Source organism: Pristis pectinata, chromosome 2 (genome assembly GCF_009764475.1).
Source record: "Pristis pectinata isolate sPriPec2 chromosome 2, sPriPec2.1.pri, whole genome shotgun sequence".
Classification (NCBI taxonomy): domain Eukaryota; kingdom Metazoa; phylum Chordata; class Chondrichthyes; order Rhinopristiformes; family Pristidae; genus Pristis; species Pristis pectinata.
The window spans coordinates 26276676-26294002 of NC_067406.1; the positions used below are offsets into that span (position 1 = coordinate 26276676).

The window sequence follows — 17327 nt, forward strand, 5'->3', positions numbered from 1 at the left end:
CAAAAGAGGCTGCAGAAGGTTGTAGACTCAGCCAGCTCCATCACGGGCACAACCCTCCCCACCAATGAGGACATTTTCATGAGGCGATGCCTCAAGAAGGTGGCATCCATCATTAAGGACCCTCACCATCCAGGACATGCCATCTTCACATTACTACCATCAGGGAGGAGATCCAGGAGCCCGAAGATCCACATTCAACGTTTCAGGAACAGCTTCTTCCCCTCCACCATCAGATTTCTGAACAGTCCATGAACACTACCTCATTATTCCTCTTTTGCACTATTTATTTATTTTTGTAATTTATAGTAATTTTTATGTCTTTATGTTTTGCACTGTACTGCTGCTGCAAAACAACAAATTTCACGACATATGTCAGTGATAATAAACCTGATTCTGATTCATCCAATATTCAATTCCTTAAAGAGCCTGGCAATCCCTTTCCATCGCCCCCATGAGGACTGCTTAGCACCAAGCTGGAGCCAAACCCTATTATCTGTTGTCACAGTGGGTTGGATTGGTCCTTTCACTCCCACACTTTGTTGTAGTAGAGAGTAAGGGATTGCGACAACCTCTTGTTTACCATCAATGTACGTATTAAAAAAATGCATTAATTAGCAATTGTCTCGTGATTAATTGACAGTATCAATTTGAAAGTAAAGGGGTGTGTGAAAGCTTTTCAGCAATGAGTGTGGGCATCGCCACCCTGCTCAGCAACGCCCAGGCCAAACTATTGTCATTCTTGTTTTTGGATGATTGCCCATCCAGCTACCAGCTTCCAGTATCGGTCTTCCAATGTAAGTTACATGAACTCAGAGCACTAATAAAATATCACAAACTTCCGTAGATCTGTTTTCACTTGTGCAGTTCCACATTATAATGGGTTACCAGTTTTGTTATTAAACTCTTAGAGCATTGGTTTCAACTGTTTACATACTTCAACTATTGCAAATCATTACGTGTGTAGTAGTGGCTGCTACCGTGATATGAAAGCAAGACACTAGTCGGTGGGCTGCAGAACAAAGACTGATTTATTTTCCTGCCTTGTGCGGGCCTTTTAAGCGGAACGGTTCCTGCCCACCAAAAACGGAAATGACGTATGCGCTATGTCATCAAACTTTTCCCGCGCACGAGTTCTCCCCGTTGCTCAGGGAAGACGAAGGCCCAACGCCATCTTGGTCCTCGCCACTCCAACGACGCGTGACCCGACCGCCGAGCCGGTTCGCTTGCTCGGACGGTGAGTCGCTACACAACCCCCCAGAACCGGCGATGTGGTCCCCAAGCTTCGTGGGCTGTGCTAGCAGTTGCTTAGGAGATCGGCCTCTGCGTCGCAGTGTTGGGACCTCAACCAGTTGTTGTAGATCTAAATAGGCTGGTTTGAGGCGGTCCATTGTGAAAACCTCTTCCTTGCCCCTAATGTCCAAAATAAAGGTGGACCCATTATTCCTGATGACACGGAACGGCCCCTCGTATGATCGTTGCAACGGTGCCCGGCGTTTGCCCCTGCGAACGAAAACGAACTTACAGTCTCGTAGTTCCTTGGGCTCACAGGATGGGGCTTGACCATGCCGCGAAGTGGCAATCAGTGCCAAGTTGCCGAGCCTCTCGCGCAGTCTTTCCAGGACTGCCGTGGGTTGTTCCTCTTGGCCCCGAAGGGCGGGTATGAAATCCCTTGGGACGACCAGGGGCGCACCGTACACGAGTTCAGCTGACGAAGCGTGGAGATCTTCCTTGGGGGCAGTGCGTATGCCGAGCAGGACCCAAGGCAGTTCGTCGACCCAGTTAGGACCTTTCAGGCGGGCCATCAGGGCTGATTTCAGATGGCGGTGGAAACGTTCCACTAACCCATTTGATTGAGGGTGGTAGGCCGTAGTGGTGTGCAGCTGCGTCCCTAGCATGTTCGCTAATGCAGACCAGAGGCTGGAGGTAAACTGGGTGCCCCTGTCTGAAGTGATGTGGGCCGGAACACCAAAACGTGAGATCCAAGTTGTGAGCAGCGCCCGGGCACAGGAATCAGTCATGATGTCGGATAGAGGGGTTGCCTCTGGCCACCTCGTGAACCGGTCCACGGTGGTTAGGAGGTACCGGGCTCCTGTTGAAACTGGCAGAGGACCAACGAGGTCGATGTGGATGTGGTCGAACCTTCTATGGATGGGCTCGAACTGCTGTGGCGGGACCTTGGTGTGTCGTTGGATTTTAGATGTCTGGCAGTGCTGACAAGTCCTGGCCCACTCACTGACCTGTTTGCGCAGGCCATGCCAGACGAACTTGCTGGCGACCAGTCAAACAGTTGATCTGATGGACGGGTGCGCCAACCCGTGTACCAAGTCGAAAATGCATTTCCGCCGGGCTGCAGAAACTATAGGGTGGGGTTGACCTGTTGCGATGTCACAAAGGAGGGTCTGCTGACCTGGACCGACTAAGAAATCTTGGAGCTGCAGGCCCGAGACTGCGGTTCTGTAGCTGGGCAGCTCGTCGTCGGCTTGCTGTGCGTCAGCCAGGGCCGTGTAGTCAACACCCAGGGACAGGCTGTGGATGGTCAGTCTGGAAAGCGCGTCAGCAACGACATTGTCCTTTCCAGAGACATGTTGGATATCCGTTGTGAATTCGGAAATGTAGGACAAATGTCACTGCTGATGAGCTGACCAGGGACTGGAGACTTTGGAGAAGACGAAGGACAAAGGCTTATGGTCAGTGAAGGCGGTGAAAGGCCTGCCTTCTAAAAAGTACCCGAAATGCCAGACCACCAGGTACAGCACTAGAAGTTCCTGATCAAAAGCACTGTATTTCAGTTTGGGTGGTCCAAGGTGCCTGCTGAAAAATGCCAAGGGTTGCCAACGGCCTTCGATTAGTTGTTCCAGTACTCCACCAACTGCGGTGTTGGATGCGTCCACCGTGAGGGCGGTTTGGACGTCTGTCCTAGGGTGTACCAGCATCGCGGCGTCTGCCAGGGCGTCCTTGGCCTTAATGAAGGCAGCCGCAGCCTCGTCATTCCAGGCAACGTCCTTGCCCTTGCCAGACATCAGCGAGAACAAAGGGCGCATGATACGGGCTGCTGCAGGGATGAACCGATGGTAAAAGTTGACTGTCCCCAGGAATTCCTGTAGGCCTTTGACCGTGTTGGGACGGGCAGAATGGCGGATAGCGTCTACCTTGGTGGGTAGTGGTGTTGCTCTGTCGCTGGTGATTCTGTGGCGGAAGAAATCGAAAGAGTCAAGTCCGAATTGGCACGTGGCCGGATTGATAGTGAGGCCGAAATCACGGAGACGGTAGTACAGTTGGCGGAGGTGGGAAAGGTGTTCTTGGCGGTCACGGCTGGTGATTAGTATGTCATCTAAGTAAATGAACACGAAGTCCAGGTCTCGGCCTACCGCATCCATCAGCCACTGGAAAGTCTGCACGGTGTTAAGGCCGAACGGCATTCGAAGGAATTCGAAAAGGCCGAATGGAGTGATAAGCGCAGTTTTGGGGACGTCGTCAGGGTGGACCGGGATTTGATGGTATCCCCAGACGAGGTCCACCTTGGAGGAGATGTGGGCCCCGTGTAGGTTTGCCGCAAAGTCCTGGATGTGAGGGATGGGGTAGCGGTCCGGCGTGGTGGCGTCATTCAGCTTGCGGTAGTCGCCGCAGGGCCTCCACCTGCTGGTGGCTTTGGGGACCACGTGCAAGGGGGAGGCCCAGGGGCTGTCTGAGCTGTGAACGATCCCCAGCTCCTCCATGCGGCGGAACTCTTCCTTTGCCAGGCGGAGCTTGTCTGGAGGTAGTCGTTGTGCTTGGGCATGAAGGGGTGATCCTATGGTAATGATGTGGTGCTGCACCCCGTGTTTGGGCATCGAATTTGTAAACTGAGGTGCCAAAACCGATGGGAACTCAGCTAGGAGCTTGGTGAACTCATTGCCAGATGGGGAAACGGAGTCCAGGTGCGGGGCTGGTAGTCTGGCTTCTCCCAGGGGGTAGGTTTGGAACGTTCTGGAGTGCACTGGCCGCTTCTGTCGCAGGTCGACTAACAGGCTGTGGGCCCAAAGGAAATTGGCTCCCAGGAGTGGCCGGGCGACTGCAGCAAGGGTAAAGTTCCAGGTAAAACGGCTGTCGCCGAATTGTAATTGAAGCGTACGGGTACCGAAAGTCCGTATTGTTGTGCCGTTTGCGGCATTGAGTACAGGACCTTGTTGCCTGTTACAAGTGTCGCAGCCGGTCGGGGGCAAAATACTGACCTCTGCTCCAGTATCGACGAGGAAACGATGCCCGAACTGCTTGTCCTGAACGAATAGGAGGCTGTGTTGGCGGCCAGCCATCATAGCCATCAGCGGCGGCTGGCCCTGGCGTTTTCCTGAAACTTGCAGGGTGAGCGGCATCGATGGGCCTCTGCCCCCCACCTCTGATGGTAGAAATACAGTTGGTTGCCAGTGTCGTCGTCTGTGTTTCTGGGGTGTGGTCGCTCAGTTGCTGGGACTGGTTTAGGTAGGCGTTGGGCTTGCGGCCTGGTGATTTGGCCGACGGATGACCCGCTTTCGCGTTTGGCCTTCCACAGGACATCTGCCCGGGCAGCTACCTCATGTGCGTTGCTGAAATCGGCGTCGGCCAACAGCAGGTGAATGTCATCGGGTAGTTGTTCAAGGAAGGCCTGTTCGAACATTAGGCAAGGCTTCTATCTCTCAGCCAAGGCCAGCATCTCGTTCATTAGGGCCGATGGGGATCTGCCCCCCAGGCCGTCGAGATGAAGCAGGCTCTTGACGGGAGAGGCCGAAGGTCCAAATAAGAAGGTCTTTGAAAGCTGGGTACTTATCCTCCTCCAGAGGAGACTGGATGAAGTCTCCAACCTGGGCGGCTGTCTCCTGGTCCAGAGAGCTGACCACATGGTAGTACTTTGTGGAGTCGGAGGTGATCTGCCAAAGTTGGAATTGTGCTTCAGCCTGGTCGAACCAGATGCTGGGCCGAAATGTCCATAAGGTGGGCAGCTTGAGTGCCACTGTGTTGGCTGCTGCATTGTCGTCCATTGTGCGGGTCCAAAATCCATTTGGACCCTTCGGGTGACCAATGTAGTGGCTGCTACCACGATGTGAAAGCAAGACACTAGTCGGGCTGCAGAACAAAAACTGATTTATTTTCCCGCCTTGCGCGGGCCTTTTAAGAGGAACGGTTCCCGCCCACCGAAAACGGAAATGACGTATGCGCTACGTCATCAAACTTTTCCCGCGCGCGGATTCTCCCCTTCACTCAGGGAAGACGAAGGCCCAACGCCATCTTGGGCCTCGCAGCTCCGACGACGCGCAACCCGACCGTGAAGCCGGTTCACTTGCTTGGACAGTGAGTCGCTACACATGGAAACGTTTGCTTGGGAGCTGGAATCAATGGAAACTGAGTACAGGAGACAGGAGTGGGTGGCATTCTGAATACAATAGTAGAGGAGTGAACTGATTGTCAGGATATTGTGACATTACTCTTAATAGGCCATCATATTCTGTGACTCACGTGTGACTCACAAGTCAGTGCTATTTCTTAATCACTTTGGTTAGCATCAGTGTTTCTTGAAGGAATAAATGTGAGGTAAAATTACAATGAGGTTTCCATGTGTATTGGTATTGGTTTATTGTCAATTGTACAGAGGTACAGTGAAAAACTTGTCTTGCATACCGATCGTACAGGTCAATTCATTACACAGTGCAGTTACATTGAGTTAGTACAGAGTGCATTGATGTAGTGCAGGTAAAAACAATAACAGTACAGAGTAAAGTGTCACATCTACAGAGAAAGGGCAGTGCAATAAGGTGCAAGGTCACAACAAGGTAGATCGTGAGGTCATAGTCCATCTCATCGTATAAGGGAACTGTTCAATAGTCTTATCACAGTGGGGTAGAAGCTGTCCTTAAGTCTAGTGGTACGTGCCCTCAAGCTCCAACCTGATGGAAGAGGAGAGAAGAGGGAATGACCTGGGTGGGTGGGGTCTTCGATTATGCTGGCTGCTTCACTAAGATAGTGAGAGGTAAAGACAGAGTCCAAGGAGGGGTGTTCGTGATGTGCTGGGCTGTGTACACAACTCTTTGCAGCTTCTTGTGGTCCTGGGCAGAGCAGTTGCCGTACCAAGCCGTGATGCATCCAGATAGGATGCTTTCTATGGTGCATCAATAAAAGTCGGTGAGAGTCAAAGGGGACAACCTGAATTTCTTTAGCCTCCTGAGGAAGTAGAGGCATTGGTGAGCTTTCTTGGCCGTGGCATCTACGTGATTTGACCAGGACAGGTTGTTGGTGATGTTCACTCCTAGGAACTTGAAGCTCTCAATCCTCTCGACCTCAGCACCATTGATGTAGACAGGTGCATGTACACCGCCCCCTTTCCTGAAGTCAATGACCAGCTCTTTAGTTTTGTTGACATTGAGGGAAAGGTTGTTGTCATGACACCATGTCACTAAGCTCTCTATCTCCTTCCTGTACTCCGACTCATCACTGTTTGAGATACAGCCTACAACGGTGATATCATCTGCAAACTTGTAGATGGAGTTAGAGCAGAATCTGGCCACACAGTCGTGAGTGTATAGGGAGTAGAGGGCTGAGGACACAGCCTTGTGGGGCACCAGTGTTGAGAGTAATCGTGCCGGAGGTATTGCTGCCTACCATCACTGATTGTGGTCTGTTGTTTAGAAAGTCAAGGATCCAGTTACAGAGGACAATTACAGAGGGAGTACACATGTACTCCATGGAGTTGATAGTTTTGATGCAATCACTCTTTCCAACAAGTTCCTTCTGGTCCACCCTATCTCTCTGGATCTTTCCCTACACACTCACCCTGAATGAATCACAATAAGCAAGGCTCTTTAGCCAGCTCTATGAACAGCTGTGATCAAATTATGTGATTTGTAGACCGTCTTCCCCTTCTACATAGACTGAGCTGCTGCAAAGCTAAGTGGAGGTTAATGAGAGAGGTAAAAGCCAGAAAGTTTTACATTAACATCACTAAAACTATTTTTTGAAATGTCCTGGGTCTGATTTTTCTGTTAAGTAGTTTGTGCTGGTTTGTGCATCTTCCATCTGCTTTCAGCCTTATCCACGTTAACACCTAATGTTGTGCCCGAAACTAGGGAATCCTTGTAACTCCTACTGCACTTGGCATTGTGCAGAATTGCTCTGTGATATTCAATATTGAAGGTGGTAAATCCCAAGTTCAAGTTTATTGTCATGGGCAGGCACACCCAGGATATAAATGCCATGAAAATTAGCTTTTTGAAGCAGCAGCACAGTACATTACAAACATAAATTATATTAACTTAAATTAACATTAATTATACATAACTTACATGACAAAAGATATGTATAATTACATAAAAGTTCTGCACAATCTCCTCCCTTGCTTGGAGTATGCGATCTAAATTTCACAGCCAAGGATGCCAAGGATAGATAAACATCTGTCAGTGTTAACAGATCACTATTGCGTACTTGCAAGAAAAATTTTCCAGAAGTGATGAGCATTGCTTATTTTTATGTCAAATTGTCTATCAAGAGTAAGAGAGTTGGAAAGAATTGATCCAAGGTAGATCCTTCTTGTATGGAGCTTCAGTATTGTTGTAGACTTTGGTATCCTGTAATATGACATCTGTTTTCTTAATAAGATACGATGAGATATCTTCATTAGTCACATGTACATCGAAACACACAGTGAAATGTGTCTTTTTGCATCAAGTGTTCTGGGAGCAGCCCGCAAGTGTCGCTACACTTCTGGTGCCAACATAGCACTGCTCACAACTTCCTAACCTGTACATCTTTGGAATGTGGGAGGAATCCCACGCAGACACAGGGAGAACGTACAAACTCCTTACAGACAGCAGCTGGAATTGAACCCGGGTCGCTGGCGCTGTAGTAGCGTTACGCTAACCGCTACACTACGCGCCTGCCCTACTATGCCAAACCTGATGCAGGATCAGAAAACTGGTTCAATAGAATCTGCAAATCATTATAGACTAAAGAGAGATGGAGCATCATCTGTAAAGGTGATGTGAGCTTCATGTCTTTTTTTTCAATATTCAAGGGATGTGTGCTTCACAGGCTGAGATAGCATTTAATTGCCCAGCCCCAGTTGCCCTTGAGAAGGTGGTGATGAGCTGCCTTCTTGAAGTGCTGCAGTCTTTGAGGTGTGGGTATGCCTGAAGAACTGCTCTGAAACCATCTGATGTTGAGCAAGCTGCCATCCATAGATTCAATTAGTATGCTAGATTGATAGTTTCAAAAAGTTTCCATGAGAATAAACCAAAGCCAATAGACAGTAAAACAGCCTTGGTTCATATCACTATCAACAACAAACTTGGATGATATAAAATAAAAACAGCATACGACACGCAGGGAATATTCAGCAGGTCAGACTACATCTAGAACATAGAACATAGAACACTACAGCACAGAAACAGACCCTTTGGCCCTCTCTGTTGTGCTGAACTAATTAAACTAGTCATTAAATGCCTAACTAAACTAATCCCTTAGACCTAAACAATGTCCATATCCATCCAGTCTCTGCACATTCATAGAATGTAGAACATCGAACAGTACAGCACAGAACAGGCCCTTCTGCCCACAATGTTGTGCTGACATAGCTAATCCCTCTTACTTACAGGATGCCCATATCCCTCTATTTTCCTCTCATTCATGTGCCCATCCAAGCCCCTCTTAAAAGCCCCCAAAGAAGTTGCATCCACCACCTTATCAGGCAATGCATTCCAGACATCCACCACTCTCTCAGTAAAAAACGTACCCCTCTCGTATGTTCTGAACCTACCCCCTCTCCCTTAAATGCATGCCCTCTGGTATTGGATCGCTCAATAATGGGAAAAAGATATTGCTTGTCCACCCTATCTATGCCCCTCATAATTTTATACACTTCCAACAGATCACCCCTCAGTCTCCGCTGCTCCAGAGAAAAGAGCCCAAGTTTGCCCAGCCTCTCCTGATAGCATATGCTCTTTAATCCAGGCAGAATCCTAGTAAACTTCCTCTGCACCCTCTCTAAAGCCTCAACATCCTTCCTATAGTGAGGTGACCAGACTTGCATGCAATACTCTAAATGTGGCATACCCAAAGTTCTATAGAGATGCATCATAACTTCTTGACTCCTATACATCATTTAATAAATGCAAGCATTCCATAAGCCTTCTTAACTATCCTGTCTACCTGTGTAGCCACTTTCAATGAGTCATGGACTTGTACCCCAAGGTCTCTTTGGTCTTCCACACTGTGAAGGGTCTTACCCTGAAGAGTTTACACCTCTTTGACATTAGTCCTACCAAGGTGCAACACCTCACATTTATCCGGGTTAAACTCCATCTGCCATTTCTCTGCCCACATCTGCAACTGATCTATAGCATGCTAATCTATAGCATGGATAATCTATAGCAGGATAATCTGCTGAACAATAGAAGTACAATAAAATCAATAGCAGATACCAGTCTAAACGTACTATATTTAAATGCACGTAGCATCAGGAATAAAGTAGATGACCTAGTGGCACAACTACAGGTTAATAAATATGACATCGTTGCAATCGCTGAGTCATGGCTTCATGATGGGTGTGATTGGGAACTGAATGTCAAGGGGTATACAGTGTATAGGAAGGATAGGCGGGTAGGCAGAGGGGGAGGTGTGGTCATGATGGTTAGTAGCGATATAAAATCAATAGAAAGGAAGGACATTGGGTCAGAGGAGGTGGAATCCTTATGGGTGGAGCTAAGAAATAGCAAGGGTAAAAGGACAATAGTAGCAGTCATATATAGGCCCCCGAACAGCAGTCAGGAAGTGGACCATAAGTTGCAGATTGAGATAGAAAAAGCGTGCCAGAGTGACAATGTGAAGATAATTATGGGGGATTTTAACATGAAGGTGGACTGGGAAATCCAGCAAGGCGGTAGTACTCAGGAGAGTGAGTTTGTGGAATGTCTAAGGGATGTTTTTCTGGAGCAACTTATTGAGGAGCCCACCAGGGGATCGGCTATTTTGGATTGGGTGCTGTGTAGTGAACCCGAGGTGATTAGGGAACTAAAGGTAAAGGAACCACTGGGAACAAGTGATCACAATATGATTGAGTTTAGTTTCAAGTTTGAGAAGGAGAAGCTGATAACTGGTGTATCAATATTTCAGTGGAATAAGGGAAATTACAAAGGTATGAGAGAAGAGTTGGCCCAAGTTGATTGGAGGAGTAAGTTAGCTGGAGGGACGGCAGAGGAGAAATGGAAGAAATTTCTACAGGAAATAAGGACAATGCAGGACAGATATATTCCAAGAAAAAAGGTTTTGAATGGAAAAAAGGCACAGATGTGGATAACGAGGGAGGTGAAGGATAAAATAAAAGCAAAAGGGGCGGCGTACAAAGTAGCAAAAATTAGTGGGAAAACAGAAGATTGGAAAGTTTTTAAAAATCTGCAGAGAGAAACTAAGAAGGTCATTAGGAAAGCAAAGATGAGTTACGAAAGGAAGCTGGCGGACAACATTCGGAAGGATTCTAAGAGTTTTTTTAAATACATAAGGAATAAAAGAGAGACACGGGTTGACATAGGACCAATTGATAACGGTGCAGGAGGTATTATAATGGACGATAGTGAGATGGCAAGGGAATTGAATGGATATTTTGCATTGGTCTTCACCGTGGAGGACATAAGCAATGTGCCCGTTAGGAGTCTCACGAATTGGAACTGAGTTCAGTTGAGATTAATAGGGAGAAGGTGCTAGGAAAACTAAAGGGGCTTAAGACTGATAAGTCTCCCGGACCGGATGAGGTGCATCCCCGGGTTCTGAAGGAGGTGGCTGTAGAGATAGCGGAGGCATTGGCGATTATTTTTCAGGAATCGATAGATTCTGGCATGGTTCCGGAGGACTGGAGGGTAGCGAATGTAGTTCCGTTGTATAAGAAAGGTGGGAGGCAGCACAAAGGCAATTACAGACCTATTAGTCTGACGTCAGTGGTGGGAAAATTATTGGAATCTATCCTCAAGGAGGAGGTTACCGAATACCTAGAGGCGCAAGGCAAGATAGGACCTAGTCAACATGGTTTTGTGAAGGGGAGGTCCTGTCTGACCAACCTATTGGAGTTTTTTGAAGAAATCACAGGTAGGGTGGATAAGGGAGAGGCGGTAGACGTTGTGTATTTAGACTTTCAAAAGGCCTTCGATAAGGTGCCTCACAAGAGACTGATTAATAAGATGAGAGGTCATGGAATTATGGGTAGGGTAGCAAAATGGGTGGAGCATTGGCTGGTTGGCAGGAAGCAAAGGGTGGAAATAAAAGGATCTCGTTCTGGTTGGTTACCGGTTACTAGTGGTGTGCCGCAGGGGTCGGTGTTGGGGCCGGTCCTTTTTACCTTGTACATCAATGATTTGGATGATGGAATAAATGGTTGTGTGGCTAAGTTTGCGGATGACACCAAGATAAGTGGAGGAGTAGGGAGCATAGAGGAAATAGAAAGAATGCAGAGTGACCTAGACAGTTTAGGAGAATGGGCAAGGAAATGGCAGATGAGATTCAATGTTGAGAAATGTGCAGTTGTACACTTTGGAAGCAGAAATAAGTGGGTAGATTATTATCTAGAAGGAGAGAAGATTGATAGTACGGTAGTACAAAGGGACTTGGGGGTACTCATACAAGATACCTTAAAAGTTAACCACCAGGTTGGATCGGTGGTTAAGAAAGCGAATGCTATGTTGGCATTCATCTCGAGAGGTATAGTGTATAAAAGTAAGGAAGTGTTGATGAGGGTCTACGGGGCACTAGTGAGGCCTCATTTGGAATACTGTGCGCAGTTTTGGGCCCCACATCTTAGGAAGGATGTGCTGACGTTGGAGAGGGTTCAGAGGAGATTTACGAGAATGATTCCGGGAATGAAAGGGCTTAAGTATGATGAGCGTTTGTCGGCTCTTGGACTGTACTCACTGGAGTACAGAAGGATGAGAGGGGACCTCGTAGCGACATTTAAAATGTTGACAGGTAAGGATAGAGTAGATGTGGCTAGGCTGTTTCCCTTGGTGGGCGAGTCCAGGACCAGAGGGCACAATCTTAGAATTAGAGGGTACAGTTTCAAGACAGAGATGAGGAGAAATTTCTTTACCCAGAGGGTGGTGAAATTGTGGAACTCCTTGCCACGTACAGCAGTGGAAGCCAGATCAGTGGGGGTGTTCAAGGAGGAGATAGACAGATATCTAAATAGTCAGGGTATCAAGGGATATGGGGATAAGGCTGGAAAATGGGATTAGAATAGTTTTTTTTTCTCTTTTCTTTTTTCTTTTTTTCCCACCCCATTTCTTTTTCCCTTTTCCTTGGAGCAGACTCGATGGGCCGAATGGCCTTTTTCTGCTCCCTTGTCTTGTGATCTTGTGTCCTTCGCCAGTCTTCTACACTATTCACAACTCCATCAATCTTAGTATGGTCTGCAAACTTGCTAACCCATCCATCAACATACTCATCCAGGTCATTTATGTGCATCACAAACAGCAAAGGTCCCAGTACAGATCCCTGCAGAACACCACTACTCACAGGCCTCCAGCCCGAATAAGTCCCTTCAACCACCACCTTCTGTCTTCTACAGGCAAGCCAGTTCTGGATCCACACAGCCAATTCTCCACTGACTCCATGCATCTGAACTTTCTTGATTAACTGATTATATGGGACCTTGTCAAATGCCTGACTGAAGTCCATATAGATGATATCCACAGCTCTGCCTTCATCAATCTATCTCGTTACCTTGTCAAAAAACTCAACCAGGTGCCTATCCTGGAGCCTATTAAACACCACTATCGTATCTGCCTCCACCACCACCCCGGCAGCATATTCCAGGCATCCACCACTCTCTGTGTAAAAAAAAATTGCCCTGCACATCTCCTTTGAACTTACCCCCTATCACCTTATATGCATGCCCTCTGGTACTAGACATTTCAACCCTGGGAAAAAGATACTGGCTATCTACTCTATCTATGCCTCTCATAATCTTATAAACCTCTATCAGATTTGCCTCAGCCTCCACTGCTCTAGAGAAAACAACCCAAGTTTGTCCAACCTCTCCTCTAATCTAGACAGCATCCTGGTAAACTTCTTCTGTCCCTCTCCAAAGCCTCCTCATGCTTCCTATAACTGAATGCAGTACTCCAAATGTTGCCTAACTAGAGTTTCATAAAGCTGCAACATAACTTCCCAACTCTTGAACTTAATGCCTCGATGAATAAAGGCAAGCATGCCATATGCCTTCTTTACAACCCTATCAACCTCTGCAGCTACTTTCAGGGAGCTATGGACTTGGACTTGGACCTCAAGACCTCAAGACTTGGACGGCACAACATGGTGGGCCGAAGGGCCTGTTTTGTGCTGTATGGTTCTATGATCCCTCTATACATCAACACTGTTAAGGGTATGCCATTAACAGTGTACTGTCCCTTCACATTAGATGTCCCAAAGTGCAACACCTCACATTTGGCCAGACTAAACTCCATCTGCCATTTCTCCGCCCATAGCTGAAACTGATCTATATACCGTTTTCCAAATGCTCATAAATCCTGTCCCTAAGAATTCTCTCCAGTAGCTTCCCTACCACTGACATGAGACTCACTGGTATACAGTTTTCAGGATTATCCTTATTTCCCTTCTTGAATAATGGAACAAAATTAGCTACTTGCCGGTCTTCCAGGACTTTGCCTGTGGCTAGACAGGACATGAAGATCTTGGTCAAGGCTCCAGAAATCTCATCTCTTGCCTCTCTCAATAACCTGGGGTATATCCCATCCAGCCCTGGAGACTTATCCACCTTAATGTTCTTTAAGAGACCCAACACTACCTCCTTCTTTATCTCAAAATGCCCGAGCATATTAGCACACCCCACACTGACCTCCCTATCCGCCACATCCTTCTCCTTGGTAAATACTGATGCAACATTCTCATTTAAGACCTCTCCTGCATCCTCTGCATCCAAGCACATGTTCCCTCCTTTATCCTTGAGTGGTCTACCCTTTCTATAGTTAACCTCTTGCTTTAAGTGTATGTATAGAATACCTTAGGGTTCTCTTTAATCCTACTTGCTAAGGATTTTTCATGGCCTCTCCTAATTCCCTTGAGTTCTTTTCTAGCTTTTATATAATCCTCAAGGGCTCCATTTGATTTTAGCTTCCCAAACTTTACTAACACTTCCTTTTTCTTCTTGACTAAATTCATCAACTCTCTTGACATCCAAGGTTCCCTTAACTTGCCATCCTTGTCCTTCCTTCTTACTGGAACATATATGTCCTGTACTCTGTGCAGATGGTCTTTAAACACCCTCCACATGTCAGATGTGGACTTACCCAAAAACAGCTGTTCCCAACCAACTCTCCCTAGTTCTTGCCTAATACTCCTGTAATTTTCCCTGCTCCAATTTAATGCCCCCTGCAAGGTCCATGCTTATCCTTGTCTATAGCTGTCTTAAAACTTGTGGTCACTGTTCCCTAACTCTTCTCCCACGGAAAGGTCAGTCACCTGACTAGACATTACCCAACACCAGCTCCAGTATGGCCTCTCTTCTTGTTGGACTATCTACATACCAATTTAAGAGACCCTCCTGGATGCATGTAATGAATTCTGCCCTGTGTAAACCTCTTGCACTAAGGAGGTCCCATTCTATATTAGGGAAGTTGAAGTCATCGATGATAACAACCCTGTTGTTTTGACACCTTTCCCTAACCTGCCTACATATCTGTTCTTCAATGTCCTGGTGGCTACTGGGGGGTCTGTAGTATAATCCCATCAGCGTGATTGCACCCTCCCTCTTGAGAATGTTCTGCAGCCACTCTGAGACATGCTTGATCTTGGAACCCGGGAAGCAACACACCATTCCTGGCATCTCTTTCGTGGCCACAGAACCTCCCGTCTGTCCCCCTAACTATCAAGACTCTTATCACTTTGCTTTGCCTGACTTTACCATTCCCTGCTGAGCCTCAGAGGCTCAAGGAATGTTTTTGAGAGAATAAAACCAGTTGGTGACCATGGGGATAAGCTGTAAACAAGGTTATCTGGTCAATGTATGAATGGAAGCAGTTAGATAATTAAAGCATAGACAGAAGAACATAGGAGCTGAGAAATGCAGAGCAGGAAGATATGCCCAGCAGGTCAGGCTGGACATGTCCTCCACTTCCAGAGAAATAAAAGAGAAAAAGGGGAAAACAAACAAGCTGAGCCAAGATCACAGATGGACAACTGAGACAGACCGCAAAATCAAGTTACCTGAATTCAATATTGAACCTAGAAGGCTGCAATTTACCCAAACATTGCAGCCTGCTGGACTCAGTATTGAATTCTACAACTTCAGGTACCTTGATTTCTCTGTCTGCAAGCGCAGAGAAGTGTTTAGATGTCACTTGCAAACTTCCACCACTCTACTTTTCAAATGTCTTAAGACATCTGATCATTGCTACTTTCCCAGATATAACCTCTTTTTTAGCTTTTTTGACATCTGTTTGGTCCTGGTCCTGCATTGCAGGCAGTGGGGAAGCAACTATTTTACAGCAGTTGAATCTAACTTGATAGTAGAATAAAGCAGCACATTCTTTTAGGTCTGTGCTATCACTTCAAGGAGCAATTCAGTTAGTCCTATTTTCCTAGCTATAATTCTTTCTCCTTTGAGTATTTAACCCTTTCCCCTTTGAAAGAAATTATTACATCTGTTTCTATTACCTTATCAGAGAGTGTGTTCAAAATCCTAGCCACTTACTGCTCAGTATTATTTTTTTCTCATCACATTGTCACCTATGTTCAAATTGGCTCCTGTATTTCTTTCATTATAAGAGTGACAATAATTCAAAATGCAAAATGTGTTGGTACATTCTGAAAGGGATGTGAAAACTGTTATGTAAATACAAGTGTTTCTTTTTGTCATATTATCTGTGACTCTTTAGCGAATCACCTTTAGACTATGCAGCGGCTGGAAATGTTTTTCCATTACTTACTCTATTCTACAGCTTACATGATTATAACTTCTTCTAGCAAATTTCCTCAGCCGAAGAACGATCCTATTTTCTCCATTCCATCCATGCATCTCCTAAATCTCTTCTGTCAGCCTCACCAAAAACAATGAAGCAGAAAAATCAAGGTACTCTCATGTTGGATTGAACATTATCAGGATAGATACAACGAATTTTTATATTCAAAATTCTTTAAATAGAGAATATTTTTAGAGAGAGTAACATTTGTATAATTTACTTTTTTCAAAATGTAAAAGATACACAATATTCATTAATCTTTTTTATATTTTACTAATCAATAGTTACTAATTACATATAATTTGATAGAGTCTTGACCATGATTACAATGAATAAGTATTTCACTTTGAATTATTGTAATGTTCCTTTGTTAATGACTAAGAAGCAGCCAACAGTATCTTATGTTACCAATACTCATGATAGATGACCCCTTTCCTTCCTCTAAATTTAATTTCTTTCTTTTACAGAAGTAGTGGTGAGAACAGAATGACCAATTCATGCGTCACTGCACATATTTTCTTTCTCATGCATTCTATTTTTAAGTGAAATGGGTCCCAATCTCAATCTACTTACTTAATTCTGAATAACCTACATATCTGATGAATTCAGGATTCCTAGTGTCTAATGGATCCAAATCACAGGAATAAAATGATATCAAATTATTACTTGCAGAAGCCAAACTCGTTTTTTGTTGTTTTACTGAAATTATATGAGAATAAATAGAGACAGAGTGGAGACACAAGAAACTGCAGACGATGAAATCTGGAGCGGCACACGGTTTCTTAGAAAAACTCAGCAGGTCAGGCAGCATCTATGGACGGACATGTTCAGTGGACATTTCAGGTCAAAAACCTCCATCTGGACTGAAAGATAGAGGGGAAATAGCCAGTATGAAAAGGTGGAGGGGTGGGGTACAGCAAGAGCTGGCCAGCAATAAGTAGCTCCACGTGAGGACAGATGATAGGCAGACAGAGGAGGGGAGATGGAAATAGCGACAGGAGCTGGGAGGTGATAGGTGGAAGCAACACAGGGCTGGAGATGATGGAATCTGATAGGAGAGGAAGGTGGAGCGTGGAATCAAGTGAGGGAGCGGGTGAGCACAGATGGGAATAGCGGGGTGGGGGGGGGGGAGGTGATAATGGAACCGGTGGGAGGATGTGTGTGGGTGATGGGCAGATTGAGTGGGTGGGGGGGGTAAAGATGTGAGGTGGGATGAGTGTAGAAAGAAATGAGTAGATAAGGAGGAGAGAGAAAAGGGACAGAGGGGGAAACAGTTTACTGGAAGTTGGAGAATTCAATGTTCATGCCGACAGGTTGTAGACTACCCAGGTGCAATACAAGTTGCTGTTCCTCTAGTTTGCATTT

The 17327-nt window shown here is 46.1% G+C and overlaps 1 long non-coding RNA gene across 1 annotated transcript in view; it reads left to right on the top strand.

Annotated features, from left to right (window-relative positions):
• The window catches only part of LOC127567356 (uncharacterized), a 42480-nt gene extending 25919 nt beyond the window's left edge, over window positions 1-16561 (top strand). The window contains exons 2-3 of the long non-coding RNA XR_007955865.1: window positions 15942-16072; window positions 16430-16561. This is a non-coding gene — a long non-coding RNA (uncharacterized LOC127567356). The remainder of the gene's footprint in view (window positions 1-15941; window positions 16073-16429) is intronic.
• The last annotated feature ends 766 nt before the right edge of the window (window positions 16562-17327 follow it).